Source organism: Silene latifolia, chromosome 1, assembly GCF_048544455.1.
Source record: "Silene latifolia isolate original U9 population chromosome 1, ASM4854445v1, whole genome shotgun sequence".
Classification (NCBI taxonomy): Eukaryota; Viridiplantae; Streptophyta; class Magnoliopsida; order Caryophyllales; family Caryophyllaceae; genus Silene; species Silene latifolia.
Genome location: NC_133526.1, coordinates 148,544,392 through 148,550,508, shown reverse-complemented (window position 1 = coordinate 148,550,508; position 6,117 = coordinate 148,544,392). Strand labels below are relative to the sequence as shown.

At 41.4% G+C, this 6,117-nt stretch overlaps 1 non-coding gene across 1 annotated transcript; it reads right to left on the bottom strand.

The window, feature by feature from the left end:
• Positions 1-5,115: 5,115 nt before the first annotated feature.
• Positions 5,116-5,222, bottom strand: LOC141618673 (small nucleolar RNA R71). The gene has a single exon (XR_012531458.1). It is a non-coding gene; the product is annotated as a small nucleolar RNA R71 (small nucleolar RNA).
• Positions 5,223-6,117: the final 895 nt, after the last annotated feature.

The window sequence follows — 6,117 nt, the reverse complement described above, 5'->3', positions numbered from 1 at the left end:
ATGGTGCATAACGTGATCCATTTGTCTTAGTGAAGCATTTTGCAAATATTATTTTGAATGGGCAAATAGTCATCTGATCCGTCCTATATCCGGGCTAACCGGAGTCGGGATAGTCCTAGACTAATGCTGGAAAGGGAACAGGCCCTGCACCAGGTAGCCACATGAGGCGCGAGCCTGTTGGCAGTGCAAGGGAGTCTCCTCTGGTTTTGGAAATGAGAAAGAAGGGGCTTGTTTAGGCACGGGTCAACCAAAGGTTGTATGCCGTGTTCTGACCTTTTGAAAAATGTTTATAAAACGTATTAAAAAATGGGTATTTGAACCGATTTGATTTGAAAGGGTCGTTTAGACCGCATTTGTTAATTTGAGGAATGAGACTCGAATAATCATCATTATTTTGATGATATTCGGTGTCAGGTTCAACTTTGGCAAACTTGACATGAATAGTTTTGAAAATAATTATGAACTAATTGTTTTAAGTTCATTTTAATGTAATTAGTCGATACTCATCATCGTACCCGGGTTAAAATCCGGCATGGTATATAGAACCAAGGATGACTTTGTGTTGGTGACTAATATACTTGTTTTGAAAATGTAAAGAAATGATAAAAGGCTTTAAAATACCTCCCAAAATGAAATAAAAGGCTTTAAAATACCTTTTAAATGTTATTAACCAAATATTATCACCGGAACACGGATTTAACCGTCATGGTATGAGGAACCAAGGGTGAAAAATGTTTTATGGTTAAAACAAATGAAATAAAGTAAAAAAGGTGTGAAAATATTTGAAATGGTAAAAACCGATTACAAATATGAAAATGAATTAAAGGGGAAAGACGAGAACAAACACGGTTGAGTTCTGACCTGGGCACCCCATTGAGGCGCGAGCCTATTTGCACAATAAGGGGCTTCTGCCTCAAGCCAAAACTCAGTTTTGGCTCGTTTATCCCATATTTTGGGTCATGTTATGCATGTTTTAGCATGTTGTAGTCATGAAACAAATGAAGACATGATAAAAGAAGGATTTTTACACCCTCATACTTACATGTTTGGTTATGGCGAGAAACCGACGTATGTGTAACAACTCGTTTGGTCGAAAAAGACTCGGTTTAAAACCGTTTTGGTAAGTAAAAAGAGTGTTTTATTAAGTTTAGTGACGGTGTAGTGGTCGAAGTGGTCGGTCAAGTGATTTAATGCACGATGACGGTACCAAACAATGTGTAAGGCTTGTATTTACGATCGGTAGGTCGTAAATACACGTCGGATTGTGACTAAAGAAGTCGAGTCGAGAATTTTAAGGGAGAAAAGAGGGGGCGGACACTCGCGTAAGTTCTCAAATGGGAGCATTTGAGGGGTATTTATAGAAAAATGAGTGGTTATGTGAGTTTTGAGCGACGTGGCCACCTGGGCTGCTAAAAGAGGCGCGAGCCACGTCGCGGGTCTTCGAGTTGTCCTGTCACTTTCACACAAGTGCAATCATGATTTGTTCTATCCTAGGATTTGTAGTCACGTGTTTAGTACTTGACCATTCATGAATCCGGGAAATCTTAGTATAGAAAGTTTGAAATGGTTTGTTTTTTATGGTTGACTCGGTTTGACTCGTTGTTGGAGTCGAGATTTGAATTTTTGAGTCGGTTTTTGGTCCGATGTCAGTTTTGACTCTATTTAGTGTCAATGCGACCCCGTCGTCGTGCATTAGACACTTCAGGTACTTTTTAAAAGTTTTGAAATGTTTTATTTTCGAAATCGTTTTAAGTTTTCTGACGTAAAGTTGTACACAAACTGCCGATCAAACGCCGCGATTCCAAAACATGTTGTAGTCCGATAATCATCGGGTGTTTGTTGGAGTCTCAGCAGATACTGGGTATCTATAGAGCCCCCACTTTGACTGAGGCTTGGACAGGGCAAAAGTCAAAGTAGAGCCACCAGGTCAATCGAAGATTACAACCTGGAGACCCAAACGACGTCGAGGCAGCCCGAAAGGATTCGGGCCAAGGAACTGCCGTCGGGAAGTGCGACGCCAAGGCGACGCGAGGGTACGAGTCAAGGACGTGTCGTCGGGAATAGTTTAAAGTCTGTCGACTATCCGTGCGGTTCGTTTATAGTCCGTTAGACTACGTACAAAGGCGCCCCAACCACAAGAAGGTGTCATACCTGAGGCATCTTCGGATACATCCTTGCATGTTTGCGGATAAAGGCTCGCCAGCTGTGGTGCATATGTGAGGAGGGCTCACCAGCCACGATGCGTAGTAAGGCTCGCCAGCCATGGTGCGTACCTGAGGAGGGCTCGCCAGCCGCGATGCGTAGTTAACCTCGCCAGCCATGGTGCGTACTTGAGGAGGGCTCGCCAGCCGCGACGCGTTGTAAGGCTCGCCAGCCATGGTGCGTACATGAGGAGGGCTCGCCAGCCGCGATGCGTAGTAAGGCTCGCCAGCCATGGGGCGTACCTGAGGAAGGCTCGCCAGCCGCGACGCGTTGTAATGCTCGCCAGCCATGGTGCGTACCTGAGGAGGGCTCGCCAGCCGCGACGCGTTGTAATGTTCGCCAGCCATGGTGCGGTCGGTTAATGGACGGTGAGAATAGCCGCGTCAAATGGGCTTGTTTTGAAAGTAGCAAACTCGTGATGCCGCAGATGTGACCATAATTTAAGCACATTTAGTCCCCGAATTAGCCTTGTTCCCCGCTTTTTATTGCATATTAGAGTCATTTATTGTCTTTAGTCCTTTGTTTTGCATATTCTTTGAGGTTTTGTGTCGTTGGTAGGAAAGGAGTGCAAACCTTGCATTTTCATGGCAAAATGAAGCTAAATTGATTGAATTCAATGACCAAGCATCAAGGAGAGACAAGATTAGAAGGCCTTTGTATATAGTATAGTAGATGGGGCATTGATGAGAAAAGATCCTTGCATCCCTGAGGAAATCCTCAAGGATTTTATGAAGAAAAAGGAAGAAAATAAGAAGGAACGAACTGTAAGACAATCCGGGCGGATTGTCCTCAAGACGCCCGTCCATCACCCACAATCCGAGCGTCTTCCTCCACAAGACGCCCGTCCAAAACTCCCACAATCCGCCCATCTTCACCTTCTGGACGCCCGTCCAGAAACACCCAAATCCGCCCGTCCCGTGCCTAAGACGCCCGGATTCCCATACAGTCTAGTTCGTCTTCTACAAGCTTCAAGGAAGGATGCGCATCTTTTTCTAAGACCGGCAAAAAGTAGACCGGATCCTCCCTAGAGACCGGCGATTCCTCAAGGACTTAATCGTCATTTTAGCCCTTAGTTAACTATAATTTATGTACCTAATCCCCACTATAAATACCTCATTAGTCTAATTAGAAAAGCATGTTCTTCTTAGCAATCTTTAGTATAGTTAATATCAATCAAATCCCTCTTTAATCTTGTAATCAACATTTAATCAAGTTTTAATACAAGCTTTATTTCCTTAATCTCTCTCTTGTTCATCCTTTATTTTGGGTAATTGAAGATTATTTGGGTTATTATTGGGAGATTGACAACCTTCCAATCAAGCATCAAGTACTTCTTTTATTCTTTGCTTTAATATTGGAATCATTAGTAGGTATAATTCTCTTAATCCCTTTTCAATTATTGTTAATCACTTTTATTTATTCATCATGTTTCACTTTGTTGGTATGATTGACAACCTTGCTAGCATGTTCAACATGATAATGAGTGAGTAGTTTCCTTAGCTAGGGTTAATGGGTAATTAGGGGAAACCAACATGGGGAATGATTCATGCTTAATTTAATATGTTTTCATAGTTTATTTGCTTGCTTGTTGTGATCTCAACTCATGCACATGTTATGTTTGATGGAATGTGAGCCTATGAATCCTTGCATTTTTTACCCATCACCTATCTTTTCAATGAGACTTGTAAGACATAAACCAACTCGAGTCTCATTAGACCATGCATATAGTTGAGTAGGGAAGATTAAGTCGACTTGTAGGTGTTGTACAATCTAATCAATTCGGCTCCGGGTCCCAAACTTTCCTAGGATTGTAAGATATAAACCAACTCAATCCATCACAACAATAATTGCTTGCTTATAATTTGAAAATATGTTTGTATGATCAATTCCCATGAATCCCCTATGACCCCATGACACCCTAGTGCCTTTTATCAATTGTTTACATCCCTTTTTAATCATCTTGCTTGTTTACTTTCATTGCTATTTAGTTTAGTGATCTTCTACTTCAAACCCCAAATTGTGACACCCTTATACACCACTAGTTGCAATAGAAATTCTCATCTCAATTCCCGTCCCTTGGGATCCGACCTTTACTTGCCTGTTTACTAATTGTAGAGTTGTTTGTGAAGTTATAAATTGTATTTTGGTCTAGGTACTCCTAACGACAAGTACCGAAAACTAAACCTCTTCGAGAGTCCGACTAAAAAAATGGCGCCCTTGCCGAGGACGGTGTTAACTTGATTTAGATTTTTCTTATATTGTTATTAGTTGTGTCTTTTTTTGCCTTGGGGAAGTAAAACTCCTCAAGGTTTGTTCTAATTATTTTCGAGTTGTTTGATATTTTGCATGTCTAGAAGGTCACAAGGCAACTTGTTACCCTTTGATCACGAAATTGAAAGGACTTTGACAAACAATAGAAGACTTGCTAGGAGAACTTTGAGAGGTATTGGTGAGGTTGTAGATATTCAACCAAACACTATTGAGTTCATCAATCCTTTTGCAAGAGAAGGTGAGGAGAACCCAACACAAAATCAACCCACAATGCCTAAGTTTTCATCACATTCCGTACCCACCGAGGAGAACCTACCCAATGGTACTCCCACACCACAACATCTAACCGGAAATTTTATTGCCAAATCCGCATTTATCCAATTAGTCGAAAGAAGCCAATTTGGGGGGATGCCTAGTGAAGACCCTCATTCTCATATGGAGACTTTTTGTGACTATTGTGATGCGATTTCTCAAACCAGTGTAACTCAAGACCAAATTCGATGGGTCTTATTTCCTTTTTCTCTAATTGGCACCGCGAAACAATGGTTGAAAGGCCTTGATAAGGCTACTCTCGGAATTGATTCTTGGAAGAAATTGGCTCTAGCTTTCTACAAAAAGTTCTATCCACCGGAAAAGACTAATATGCTAAGAGCTCAAATTACGGGCTTTAAGCAAAGAGACGAAGAATCTTTGTATGAAGCTTGGGAGAGATTCAAGGGAATTTGTCGCTCATGTCCTCATCATGGACTTAGCGAGTGGTTCTTGGTACAACAATTTTGGAACGATTTTTATGAAGACTCAAGAAACATTCTCAACATGGGATCAAATGGAATGTTCACCGAAGTTGACGACAATCAAACTTGGAACAAGATTGAGGAAATGGCGGTCCATAACTCACAATATAGTAGATCTCGCAAGGCTACTAGAGGAGGGAAGCATGAAGTGGACTCCATTACTCAATTGGGTGCTCAACTTAGTGCTCACATTGATACCATCAATTTGAAGTTTGAAAAAGCTATGGCTAGACTTGAAGAAGCCTAAAAATCACCAAAGCATCATGTTAATGCCATGACGACATCTTCATCAATCCCAAGTGGGATGTGTGAGAATTGTGGAACTTTGGGACATGACCAAAGTGAATCTAGGGGAACAAATGAACAAGTGAATGCTTTCCAAGCATACAAGAGTGGTACCCCTTACTCCAATTATTACAATGAAAACACCAAATTCCACCCAAATCTCTCATACAAAAGCCAAAATGTTCAAAACCCTCAACCAACATACACCCCACCTCCCATGAGAAACCAAAATCAAAGACCCTTTTACAACCAAAACCAAGGTTACCAAAATCAAACTCCATACAATCAACAAAATGACCAAGGTTTTGATGTTCAAAAAGCGGTCCTCCAAATGCAAAAGAACCAACAACAGTTTTTCACTCAAATGCAAAAAGATAGTCAAGCAAAGGAAATCACCATCAACAACATCCTAGCTCACACAAAAATGTTGGAAACCCAATTGACTCAACTAGCATCTTTAAGCTCACAAAGACAAAAGGGGCAATTACCACCTCAAAGTAATCCCCAAAGACATGAAACAGTTAGTGCCATTCACTTGAGGAGTGGTACAAGGTATGAAGCACCA